The sequence below is a fragment of the Acartia tonsa genome, chromosome 3 (genome assembly GCF_053477335.1).
Source record: "Acartia tonsa isolate MP-2025a chromosome 3, ASM5347733v1, whole genome shotgun sequence".
Taxonomy (NCBI): Eukaryota; Metazoa; Arthropoda; class Copepoda; order Calanoida; family Acartiidae; genus Acartia; species Acartia tonsa.
The window spans coordinates 17,612,358-17,626,450 of record NC_137262.1 but is presented as its reverse complement, the minus strand read 5'-3'; the positions used below and the strand labels follow the sequence as shown (position 1 = coordinate 17,626,450).

The 14,093-nt window shown below is 30.8% G+C and overlaps 1 long non-coding RNA gene across 2 annotated transcripts; it reads right to left on the bottom strand.

The window, feature by feature from the left end:
* Positions 1–9,907: 9,907 nt before the first annotated feature.
* LOC145313510 (uncharacterized) lies at positions 9,908–11,513 on the bottom strand. 2 transcript variants are annotated; one of them, XR_013877349.1, is made up of 2 exons: positions 11,085–11,513; positions 9,908–10,874 (listed from the first exon to the last, which is right to left on the bottom strand). It is a non-coding gene; the product is annotated as an uncharacterized LOC145313510 (long non-coding RNA). The 2 variants fall into 2 exon arrangements; XR_013877348.1 differs by having other exon boundaries at positions 9,908–10,867.
* Positions 11,514–14,093: the final 2,580 nt, after the last annotated feature.

The following is a 14,093-nucleotide window of genomic DNA, read 5'->3' as shown; positions in this document are numbered from 1 at the left end:
TTGAATTGTCCTATCGATTTTAAACTTTGCATGTTTATACCAGTAAAATTTATATAAAAAACGTAGCAATAATCGTTACAAGAAAGTCCGTATGTCCAAGTCCATTAAAAACATGTTGTTTTTTAAGGTTTTGACAACTGATTTTGGAATTATGATTTCTAGGGCAACAGCAGACTATGTTATAAGCGAAGTTTCTCTATAATCAAGTCCTAAACATTATGATTAAAGTATATTCGTAAACATAATTGATTATCCTGACTTTAAGCAATTTTGCAACAAAAATACAGAAGTTCTTACTTATAAGCATAAAGTCATCGATCAATAATCTAACCTTCCTATTTACATCCCGTCGTGACGCTTTGAAGGGATCTAACTTTTCATTATTATGACTTTATTAGAATTGTCAAATCTTTTTCACACTCCTGACGATGAAGAGGTTTAAAACTTTTTTAATACCTATGGTCTTTGCTTGATTTTGGCAATAATATAAGGGTTTTATTTTTTAACCTTTAGGGACACTAACCTTGATTTAAGTTGCTTCCCTAGAAAGCCAAATATAGTCAATGGCAAGCCTTTTCATGCATTTTTCTAGCCTACCTATTTTCATGTGAATATATTCATAAAAATAAACATTTGCCAGGCCAGGGGTAAAAAGATGGGACCTTTGACGATTAATTAATTTTCCTCTAATATCTATTCTTTGAATACTGCTTTGGATAAAAAAAGTCTAAAGCTAAAGACCAGATCTATATTTTCTTAAACTTGTATTCCATAAAATTTTTCATATACGTAACTGATTCACAAACATCCAAACAAATTCTACCTTTCATTTTTGGCATTCATTCGTCTGAGAATTCCTTTTTATAGGTTTTAAATATTACTCCTTATTTTTCTTAAAATTTGTTAAATCCTAGTTAAAGAGAAACTAATGTTTAAAAATTTGTTTGGTCAAAGTCATTTAAATTCAGGAGTATAATTCATAATTTGCTTCTTAGAAACATCCTTAAGGTCAAGCACTTTTTGTAGAGAAATCATTGTTATAATTATAAAACCAAGCTAAAACCAATAATCAAGATTTAAAAAACCAAATATTAGCAAAATTTTTTCAAAAATGTATAAAATTCTATTCCTTGTAATGTAGAGCAATAAAAAATCCATTAAACACAAAAAGCTTTGCAGATAAGAAAATTTAACTTGAAAATTAGCTTCTACAAATTAGATTTTTGGGGGTTTAACATATTATAAGCTAGGAATCTTTCTAGAAATTAAATACTAGCAAAGTCACTCTACAAGCTTGATTAACTGAACTATTGGCTGTTGATGCAATTTAAACTCAAAATCGTTGCTATATAGAACCTTTCGGACCCATACAATGCTTATTGAATCAGTCATCAGCGAGATCTTAACGGACAGACAAGAAAACCTTACTGCATGATTAAATAGGACAGAGAAGTAATAAAAGTCTTAAGGTACACCCAGTTTTGCTATCTTAACAAGTTTTAGCTGCCTTACTATTAAAATGACATAATAAAAAAAAACAAGAACGATGACGCTAAGCAAAAGCTAAGCTTTTTAAACGCTAAGTTGAATGTAAAGTCAAGGAGATAATCAAAAAGTAGAAATTGCGTTTAATTAAGCTAGAAGAATTATAGACTAAAGTTAAGAGACGTCGGTTACAGAGTAGCTTCACTTATAAAAAGCCTTACATTCATTTATATAAGTAACAAGAAATAAATTAATCTAATGGTCATTAATGAATAACAAATTAAGCATCTTTTTGAAACTTGATTCCTATAATTCTAATGAAAATTGCAGAAATTGTTCATTATCAGTGATTAAAAGCTCTTCTATTTATTATTTTGTTATGAATTTTTGATACACTAGAGCTTTGCATACAGCCTCTAGTGGTTTTACCAATGAGATAAGGCTAGAGTGATTTTTAAACACAAGAGAAATATTTTTTTTTGTAGAATGGTAACGAAACCGATTAATATCAGCTGGATTAGAACCGGTTCTCATGTATACTGAATAATCATGTATAAGATTGTATTACAGACAATTTATCACGAATATTAAAATAAAAATAACAAAATCTTGTAATTTTCATTTTAATATTGCGGAAAGCTGTCTATGAAACGATGCAATAAATAACTTAAAAATTAATCTGGAATGGTTTGTCTCTACTGAACAATAATCACTATTCACTTGTAGACGCTATCTCAGAAAGCTTCCCAACAAACTAGAAAACGGCCTAGTAGAGACAATGTTCTTTCAATGACTAGCGCTCAGACATAAGAACAAACAACCCTAGTTTTATAAGTGTTGCGCTTCTATGGAATTTTTTCACAATGTCTCAAAACTTATCAAAGTTAAATTATTAACAATTTATTATCTAAATGCTGATAATTTAATGCTATTGAAAAAAACCTATCATATTTCTTTAAAAATTATTGAACACGTCGTCTAGGGAGTTGCAATATTAATTATGTATTTTTAGTTTACTTATTAAGAGCTTTTAATAATGAAAACAAAAATATTTATTTATTTTCCATTTTTAAAATTGTTCTAAACTAAAGAAAACAGAAATCAAAATATATTGTATAAAATTTAAGAAGTTTTGTGATTATTTGTTGCATGTTAAAATTTTATTATTTCTTTCTCATAATAAAAGAACGTGTTCTTACTTTTGTGATTTTTTTAAAACCCTTTCGTGACGCGCTCCCAAAGTTTAATTTATTTTTTCAATAATTACTCAACAGAATTCAAACAGTAAGGTTTCAAATTAAAGATCTTACTATTTTTGTTCATAATGGCAATTTTCTTCTTTTCTAGTAGCGTTTTAGTACCTTAAAACCAACTTAATTTAAAAAAAAAACTTAAATTACTTCAAAATTACATCTATTACTTACTAAAAACACAGACTAGCTATTTTTTTTATAATCACAAAAATTAGGACATGTTCTTTAGAAAAATGTTTATTGACAACTTCAGAAACGATATTGGAAATACAAATTTTTAAACATTATTTTCTCTAAGATATCATTCAAACTGTGTCCTCGAAGTACTTTTTACTTGAAAAAAAACCAGAAAAATTAAAAATTGAGAAATTTCAATTGGTTGCACACAAGTTAAATAAAGCAGGGCTTGGAAGTTGGCAGCCGCGCATAAGCCTCAAATTTAAACCAGCTTGTATGAAAAAAAAATCTGAAAGGATGGATTGTCTGTTCAGGAACAGGTGTAGGCATATAGCTAAATTTAAAATTATAATATGATGATTTCACTGAGCCTTACATTAGCCCTGAAATAAAGCAAACATTTTTATATAAAATGCCCCCTTAATTCAAACTTGAAAGATTGCTACTTAAATAAGGGCTAAAGTGTAAATACTAAGTATGAATAAGGAGGTCATAAAAAAGTTATTCTAAGAGAAGATTTTTATTATCCCTTTAAATTCAAAAAGATGAACTTATAAAAATATTAAATCCACGTACAAAAATTGAGTTTCGTGATCTCTAAAGAGTTTTCAGTAATCTGATATGAAAGTAATGAAAGTGAATTTACAAAATGTCACTTTGAACTTCACAGAAAAGCTATAATATTTCTAAAATATATGCTTTTTATACAAAATAATGAATTTTGAGATTTTGACTTTATTGCAGTCCATTTGAATTAAACTCTTAAAATCTATTTATTATGATCCTTAAACTTTTATCCCCATGGCCTTAATTACAAAATCTGAAGCTATTTTTAGTGCCCATAAAAAATTACGTCATACAATACAAATGACCAATGATAGGCCGATACACAGACTAAATTACCTATGACAGGCCAGTATACATTTTAATTGACATCATTTTTATAGGCACCATAAAAAGTTACACAAAATCTCTCTGAAGGCAAATTTCCTAATAATCATATAAATATATTAAGGAGAACTTTTTAGGAACACAGTAAAAGTGTCGGACTGATTATGACGTAAAAAAATAGCTAATGAGAGGCCATTATTGACCAATGGTAAAATTTATAGTGGCCTCTTATTGGCTATTTTTTTTACGTCATAATCAGTCCGACATTTTTACTTTTTAGTAGACGCTAATTCTATACCACCCCACTCTACAATTGAAAGCCTCAAATGTGAATAAAAATATATGGAATGTTTATTTTCACGGCCGTAAAAAGCATTGTTCACATACATACAAAGATATTTTAATAAAAGTTCATAAAATACGATTTAAATGTAAAATTTTACTTCATGTTAATACTAGCAGCTTTAAGGAAGGGGGGGGGGGGCGACCCTCAACTTAAATTGTTAATAAAAAAATATACATATATATGTATATATTTTTTTTTGGGGGGGGGGGGATTGAGGTAATTTATTGGAGGGTGATGTATTGACCTCCTTAATTCTGTCAGGGGAATGGATGCACCCCCTTTTTGCACGCCTCTGGTGTAAACTATTTTACAAAAAGAAAACGTAAAAATTGTCGGATTTGCATAAAATTTGTATTTTTTAGTAAAATATCCTTGAAAATAACTTGAAAAATTGTTTAATTTATGCCATAATATTTTAAATTCAGATATACATTATACAATTAAGTAGGTATTCACAAAATTATAAAAAGAAATCATTTAATGTATTTTTTTATATATAAATATACCTACATAAAATCGATTTGCAGCGTCTCCAAAAAAAACCTTAATGTAAAAGCAAGATATTTGTAAAATCAATGATGGGTTAACTAAATTGCATTTCTTTTCCTAAATTTCATCTTTAATGCACAACAGAGAATATCACAGCCACACTTCCCCTTCACCCCCCGCAATACTTCACTACTCCCTGGCCAAATCCTGTGCACGCCACTGTTCTAATCCCAGCATTACAATGACAAATATTCAGTACTATACAAAAAAATATTAAATTATATTATCAATTAATGATAGAATAAGCCTCTTCTGTACAGTTTATTTGAGGGGCATTCTAGACATATAAATACCGAGTATAGATAAGGTAATGCATTGTAAAAATCTTAAGGACAGAGATAAGTTTAATAACAAGTCTGAAAATGGGCAATGTTGCATAGATCCTTCCTGAGAAATTTGAAGTAAACAAAAATTAATCTATCAAAAAGTACAAAATAGTTAATTCATTCTTTCACCGGCATAAAAGGTAATATTAAAAATTAAGCAACTAATAAAATAAAAGGGATGCTAAATCTTTCATCCACTAATTGTCTAATAGGTTTGAATCTAAGAACACTCTAGCAGCATAGACTTTTAGTAGTGGAATACAACATTTCTGGTAAAAGGAGTGAGTCAGGAAATTAATGAGGGAAGCAGATACTTAAAGAGATGCTACGCATTTAAAAACCAATAATTTAATCATAGAAATTTCAGATTAGTTATAACTCGCATCGACAGCTTTTCGCGGATATTAAAATGAAAAATTATAAGATCAAAACCAGTTTTGTTTTATTGTTCGTAGGAGGTCGTCAGCAATAAGATACGATACATTGATTTTTCAGAATAGCTCGACACCAGTTCTACTCCAGCGGATATTAATCTGTTACGAAGCCAGGAAAGTTATCTAAATATTGTTTGAAAACAGTAAGACTTTGTTTAAATTACTGAGAAAAAACCAGCATAATTATAAATCTCATTAAGCCAATATACCCAAAAATAAGCTGGTATTTTTAAAAAGAAGAGATGTTCTTGTTTTTTTTACGGCAAATTAAGAAATTCAATTCTATGCCATTCTTGTCGGTAATGTTTATTTGAACAATAGTTCCTTTCCCAAATGGTACTTGAGTTAGTTGTGTGTAATGTGTATTTAGTTAGAAGGCCGGAAAATTCATAACCTCAAAGTTTAAAAGTTTACTTTTTAACATATTTTCCCCCTTATATCAGCTCCTCTCTATTTAATCTATTTGTCTAATAAATTTCATCTTTTAAATTTAATTTGAAAAAAACATACTTCAATGATCTACGGATTATTAATGATATCAAAGTTTATTATAATTTTTTTTATCAATCAATATACTTTTTCAATTTTAAATATAAATCTTTCTAAATAGCAGATTTATGTTGATAGTTGAAATAAATAATGGCCATAATTATGACAAATCAAAATCTTTAAAATTACTACTTTTTCACTTGTTAAAAAAGGGGGAGGCAGGTTGAGCTAAAATTCCGTAAAAGTGTGATTTTTAAGGCTTAAAAATAGTAGCAGAACGATAAAATTTATATTAATTAAAAAGAATTTTTTTGTCTATAGTTCTTTTCGACAAGAAATACACATATTTAGTGAATATTATCGTTCTACTACTGTTTTTACGCCTTAAAACTCACACCTTTGCGGAATTTTAGCACAACCTACTCCCTGTTATATGTAACAGACATACGACAAAGATTGAAACGGCATGTTAATTTTTGTTTGCTGGTTGTAAAATTGCCATGCACCCATTTATTTAAGTGTACTGAAACAAAATAAACTATGATGATATCTGTGAATACAATTTGGTTAAATGACATAACACTTTTATAGCTTCTGACTCAACTTCCTAATTTAAACTTTTTCAGCAACGTTCTTTTCTATTGATTGTATGTCATATGATTTAAGTATGTTGGAAAAAGAACGACATGACAGAAGACTGATGGAAATAAAAAGACTACATCGACTAGTTCTACACATTAAATGTAGGTGGTTTAGAAGTAATAAAAAAAATCGGCAGTGGTTGAACTTCCCTTCGCAATTTTGAAGATAAATCTATGGTTCGCCTGCAAATCTATTTTTACGGATCTATTAATTGGCTGTTCATAGATATCATTGATTTCAAGTAAGAGGAAAGAGTATAAAATCAACTCAAAAATAAATAGTAGCCTATATCTACCCTAGGACCTTAGTGAAGCTTCACTAAAATGGAAAACTCAGAAATATTCTAAAAACGAACAATAAAAACCTTATTATCTAGTTTTTTTTATTGAGCTACATATATATTAAAATATACATATTTATGTTTAAAAGCAGAATACCATATTTATTTTTATGTACCAAAAATTCGCAAACATAAAGATATGAAATTTAATCAAATTAAAAGCAGTATGCAGTATCACATAACTAAAATAAAATAAAATTTTATTTTTTAAAGCGAAGTTTTTCTATAATTAGGGTCTTCCGTAACGGTTAGCTCTTTTCGTTAATTTATGCATCTTAGAATTGCCCCTTCGATTTCAAATTTTTCATGGTGATTCTTGTAGTAGTTAGGTAGGATTCAGTAAGCGTAGCAACTCTTTAATCGTTACCAGAATAACCTTACGTTCATTTTAAGCATGTTGATTTTAAACTTTTTTAACGGCAAATTTTTATGTGATAAAATTATCTGATTGATCTGATATTTGGAATAATGATTCCCACGACAACAAAGTACAATGTTATAGGCGAAGCATCTCTATATTCAAGTCCTAAAAACGAAAGTATGACCTTAAACAATATCCTGTATTTAAGTAGTTTTTTAATTTACTTTCAATTTGTTTCGATTTTTACACATTTATATTCTAATTATTCAGTCATTTCACTCTATAAGTGTTAATTTTTGTTTCAGAGGTTATCTTTTATGGATGTTGTCCTCCTTATTGTAATGTGTCTGAAGTGCGCAGTCATTCTAAATATTCAGTTTTGCAAGCCAAGCTTAAACTTTTATGATTTTCTTTTTTTGCTTCACAAAATCGGTGATAGCATTTTTATAAGATCATAAAGTATTTTGTTCTTAAAAACAAGATTTATAACGTACAATATTAGCGAAGCTATTGAAATAATGAAGAATGCAGTTAAAGTGAAACAAATCGAGTAAATTTGGTATATGTCAATTTCTTGAGGGTAACACAATAAAACAGGGCAACATCCATAACTAGCAGAGCACAAGAAAATTTGGATGGGAATACGGTCAAGGTGATTTACAGACCAGATATTTCAATCAAGAATAGATTATTGTGCAAATTTCAAGAAACCTTCTAGCATGCGTGACAGACCACCGGACAAGAAATTACATACCGGACTTTCAATGGTATAGGGAATCTACAAAAAAAATCATCCGTTGAACAGTCGAGAAAAGGTGAATTAAAGGGTAGCTTCCCTACAAAAAAAATACATGAAAAGAAAGGGGAAAACTGTTACAATAAAGTAGGGGAAAGATCCATACATTCCATTTCCACTCTTTTACAGAGAATTTGGCCTTCATGTCAAAAAATGCAATGCATAAATAAACTTGAAAAGGATTATGGACATACCGACAAGTAAAACTTGCAGAGCAGTTTCACCACTGAAACATTGCTATTTGGTTTACAAGAATAGAACAAAGAAAAATCTCCTAAGATTTGAAGCTAAACATTAACACACACTCATACACACATGAATCAAAGAAAATAAAAAGTTTTCTTGAAAGAGATATCTAAAAATAAATGGGTTGGATAAAAAGTGTCTGATCCAGAAAATGCATTCGGTTTGATGTTAAGACATAGATACAACATGGATAATTATTCTATACCTATATGAGCGACTACTTTTTCTGTTTTTTACCTTATGAATTATTTTCGACGGATTTTTTATAAAACGGCTTACTTTATTGCATCAAGATCCATGACAGATCTATATAGGAAATAAACGTCTATAAATGAGCTTGAGTCTTCCAATAGTAGAGTGTTTAATACTCATAGTGCTCCAATAATCCATAATAAACTCTCAGAAAGATAAGACCCATTATTTTACTTTATGAAGAATAAAATCATTTTTTTATTTCATGTTGATATTTGAATTATATTAAAGAATGAAATTTCTATTCAGAAAAAAGAAAATTTAGATTTTTAAAATAGTAAATCAAAGAAAGCTTAGTTCTAAAATAATTTTATACTAGCGATGCCTCCGTAATGTGTTCAAATATTAAACTAGAATTTAAGATTTAACTAAACATTTTAACCATTTCAGGACGAAAATTTGAAACAAAAAAATACTAGGACCCTAAAATATTTTAAAGAAAGAGAGACAAAATTATAAATACGATTTCAAATAAAAATACCTAATGAAATTTAAGAAAAACGGAAGGAAAGGGAAGTGAGAGAGAGGGCCATTTAATCTTTAAAAAATGATGAAAAAACAAAACTAAATTCTTAGTAACCTTTAAGTGTAGTAACTTTCTTGTAGTTGGGTTGATATTCAGGAAATGGACAATGGAAAAAAAAAGATTAACATTCAATCTAGCCAATAGCGGGAAAATTTTAGAACGCCGCCTCTAGTATTCAATATCAGCGCAGTAAAAAGATAAAAAATATTTTAGACTAAACAAGAATATACACCAAATTGCAATGCAGTATTAACAAGTGATCTTAAGGGATAAGACATTAAAATTTAAAAACATTCACAATGATCATAAACAAAATAACCATCTAATCCAAACAGACTCAACATCTTTGACCGACTTGCTATATGAAAGAAATGAAAAATAACTTGCCTTTCATACAAAAACGTGTGTACTTTCTAACCTATAATGTGTTCAAATTTTTCTGTGCTGTGTTTCTATTGGTACAGTTAAAGGATTGATCATCTACACTTATTATACTTATTGTAAGGCTGCAACAACAATTTTAAACATTTACAAGAAAATTTCACCATAAAAACAATGCATAGATGATAATCATATCCCACTAAAACATGTAGGTATATCCATCTCAAGAATAGATCTGATTATATATAAAATAGTTGAACTATCTTAGTAGTTTTAATTAGTACTTGAAGTTACACCCCTAGCATCTAGTGGCTCTGTCTTCCAAATAAATTTTACAATTAAATTAGAAAACAATAACAGCCGGTTTTTAAATTTAAAATTAAAGCTTTGAATAACTTTTACAATTTTGATAATTTTAATAATTTTATTAGAAACATCAATCTTTAATACAAAATTATAACAATAGATTAAATAAAAGCAAAAAATAATAAAAATAAAAAGGGGTAGTTTCACAAGAAGTATATTATGTTAAGCTCCTGTGAAAATAATCAACAATATATACTGTTTCAGAAATTCACAAAAAAATGTGTAATTTGTGTAGGTATTGAAATTGTAATCTTTATATCAATAAATACCAACGTATATAGACTCATAGAGGCACCTAATTAACAGTATTATTAAAAATATAGGTCCAACTTAATGTTTTTTTTACTACACATTTATGTTTTGCACACAAAAACTACAAATATAGCTAATTTTAGGTTAAAATGTTAAAACTACCCCTAAATGTGCCTTTTCTACCATTTACGGCAGAATAAATAAAATTTAATAAAAAGGATAGGTATTATTACCTAATAAACTAGGGTTGGCAATCCGTATCCAAATCCGGGATCCGGAATCCGCCCAATTTTTGGTCAATTTTCGAATCCGAATCCGTATCCGGAATCCGTTTTTTAATAGCGGATTCAGATTCTTAATTGATAGGCTAAACTTAGCGTCTTGAGTTTTTTCTTTTAACTCCCGCTTTTTGAAGGCAAAGATTATCATCATCATATATAAAATCTTTTAAAATCTGGTTCGACTCTCGGAAGTGAATTATAGAGAACACCAAGAACTTTAATTTTTAGGACATATGTAGCACTTAATCTTTTAAATTTTTTTTAAAAAGCCTTTTAAAATATTGCTAGAATTCGGAATCCGCAAAAAATAAGAATCCGAAATCCGCGGGAATCCGCCATTTTTTTGACGGATTCTTGTAAGAATCCGAATCCGGTCCAAAAATTTGACGGATTGCCATCCCTATAATAAACATGAATACACTAGTTTAACAAAATGAACATAAACTGTCTGTTGGTACTTATTGGAACTAGCAGCTATGTCCTTACAGTGAGAAGGATAGTTTTTCTAGGAGTGATTTCTCAAAGGAGTGTGGGAGGTCTAACGGTACACTATTACATATTAGTTTAAACCGTTTAAGGACACAAAAAAGCTTTACTATTAAGAAGAGCAATATCTGTCAAGCAGTTAGGGAGATATTTTGGTGCAGACAGCAAAATAAACATCCTGGTACTTTCATAAAATGATTGGTACTTTTTGTTTCAAATTTAAAAGGCAAAATAAGTTAAAATTCAGTGGTAAAATTATCAAACATTTATAAAACAGTTTTTGAATTGTATTCATAATACGTAGGTATATCACATTCTTTAAGGGGGGGGGGGCGTAATGACATTTATTCGTAATCCGTGAGCAAAATGGTCTAAATATTTAGCTAGACCCTTCAAACTTGGTATATAAGCCTAGTCCTATAGGTATTACATCTAAATGGCAAAAAAATCCAAAAATTTTTATTTTAAGGTTAGGTTAGGTAAGAAAAACCCTGCGGAAATGGGGTTTTTAGGCTTTTTTGATCTATTTTGATGTGGAAACTTACCTTAAATTGTTTTTTTCTTAGGGTTTTAACTTAAATACACTGTATCTATTCATATGGACATTATTTAAGATGATTCAGCAAGTCGGGGACCGACCCCAGAAGGCTAGGTGGGTGGCCCGCAGGGGTTAAGTGCATTTTTCCCAATACATATGTTGTGATACATCTAATTATAGGTTTTTTAGGTCAAGGAACTCAAATTTAGAGCTAAAATAAGCATTAGACTAATCTGAAGCTAGCCCCAGCGGGCTAGGTTAGTGCCCGCAGGGGTTAAGTTCAATTTTTCTAATATATATCTTGTTATATATCAAAATATAGGTTTTTTAGGTCAAGAAACTCAAATTCTGAGCGAAAATTGGCATTAGACTAACCTGAAGCTAACCCCCCCGGGCTAGGTTGGTTTTCTGCAGGACTTAAGAGCATTTACCTAACCTAACCTAGAAACTTCCTTAAAATTTTACTTGGATTTTTTTAATAAACTTTGTCTATTAATGAGGACTTTATTTAAGATAATCCAACAAGTCGGGAACCGACCCCAGCGGGCTAGGTTGGTGGCCCGCAGGGGTTAAGTGCATTTTTTCCAATATATATCTTGTAATATATCAAAATATAGGTTTTTTAGGTCAAGAAACTCAAATTCTGAACGAAAATTAGCATTAGACTAACCTGGAGCTAACCCCCCCGGGCTAGGTTGGTTTTCTGCAGGGCTTAAGAGCATTTACCTAACCTAACCTAGAAACTTACTTACATTTTTACATATTTTTTCTTGAATAAACTTTGTCTATTATTGAGGAATTTATTTAAGATAATCCAGCAAGTCGGGGACCGACCCCAGCGGGCTAGGTTGGTGGCCCGCAGGGGTTAGGTGCATTTTTCCCAATATATATGCTGTGATACATCTAATTATAAGTTTTTTAGGTCAGTTAACTCAAATTCAGAGCTAGAATTAGCATAAGACTAATCTGAAGCTAGCCCCAGCGGGCTAGGGCGATGGCCCGTAGGGGTTAAGTGCATAATTTTGCAATATACATCTTGTTATATATCAAAATATAGGTTTTTGAGGTCAAGAAACTCAAATTCAGAGCTAAAATTAGCATAAGACTTACCTGAAGCTAACCCCTGTGGGCTAGATAGATCTTCTGCAGGGCTTAAGTGCATTTTACCTAACCTAACCTAGAAACTTACTTATTTTTTGGTTTTTTCCTTGAATGAACTGTGTCTATGAATGAGGACATTATTTTAGATGATCCAGCAAGTTGGGGACCTCCTTGAGTCAGCCTCCTGTTTGAAGAATCTTTTAAATGATGGCTTTAGGACAAAACACTGTGTTTCTATGTAAAACCTAGCCCGCCTGGGTCAGTCCCCGACTTGCTGGATCCTCTTAAATAATGTTCTCATGAACAGTTTATTCAATTAAATAACCTTCAAAAAAGTAAGATTCTAGGTTAGGTTTGGTAAAATGCATTTAAGCCTTGCAGGCAACCCACCTAGCCCGCAGGGGCTAGCTTCAAATTAGTCTGATTCTATTATTAGCTCTAAATTTTAATTTCTGGACCTAAAAAACCTTTAATTTTATGTATGACAGCACATACTTTTTGAAAATGCACTTAACCCTGGCGGGCCACCCACCTAGCCTGCTGGGGTCGGTCGCTGACTTGCTTGATCATCTTAAATAATAAATAGACACAGTTTATTCCAGGTTAGGTTAGGTAAAATGCACTTAAGACTTGCAGGCATTCCACCTAGCCCGCTGGGGCTAGCTTCAGATTAGTCTGATACTTTTATTAGCTGTAAATTTGAGTTTCTTGACCTAAAAAACCTATAATTTGATGTATGATAACACATACTTTTTCTGAAAAATGCATTTAACCCCTGCGGGCTACCCAACTAGCCCGCTGGGGTCGGTCTTCGACTTGCTGGATCATCTGAAATAAGATCCCCATGAATGGACAGTTTATTTGAGAAACAAAACCTAAAAAAATAATATTAAATGTAAGTTTCTAGGTTAGGTTAGGTAAAATGCACTTAAGCCCTGTGGGCAACCCAACTAGCCCACTGGGGTTAGCTTAAGATTATTCTAATGCTTATTTTAGCTCTGAATTTGAGTTCTTGACCTTAAAAACCTATATTTTGATATATCACAAGATGTATTTTAGAAAATAATGCACTAAACCCCTGCGGGCCAGCCACCTAGCCCGCTGGGGCTAGCTTCAGGTAAGTCGGTACTCGACTTTCTGGATCATTTTAAATAAAGTCCTCATTAATAGACCCAGTTTATACAAGAAAAAAACCTGTAAAAATTTAAGGAGTTTCTAGGTTAGGTTAGGTAAATGCCTTTAAGCCCTGCAGAAAACCAACCTAGCCCGGGGGGGTTAGCTTCAGGTTAGTCTAATGCTAATTTTCGCTCAGAATTTGAGTGTCTTGACCTAAAAAACCTATATTTTGATATATTACAAGATATATATTGGAAAAAATGCACTTAAACCCTGCGGGCCACCAACCTAGCCCGCTGGGGTCGGTTCCCGACTTGTTGGATTATTTTAAATAAAGTCCTCATTAATAGACAAAGTTTATTAAAAAAATCCAAGTAAAATTATAAGTAAGTTTCTAGGTTAGGTTAGGTAAATGCTCTTAAGTCCTGCAGAAAACCAACCTAGCCCGGGGGGGTTAGC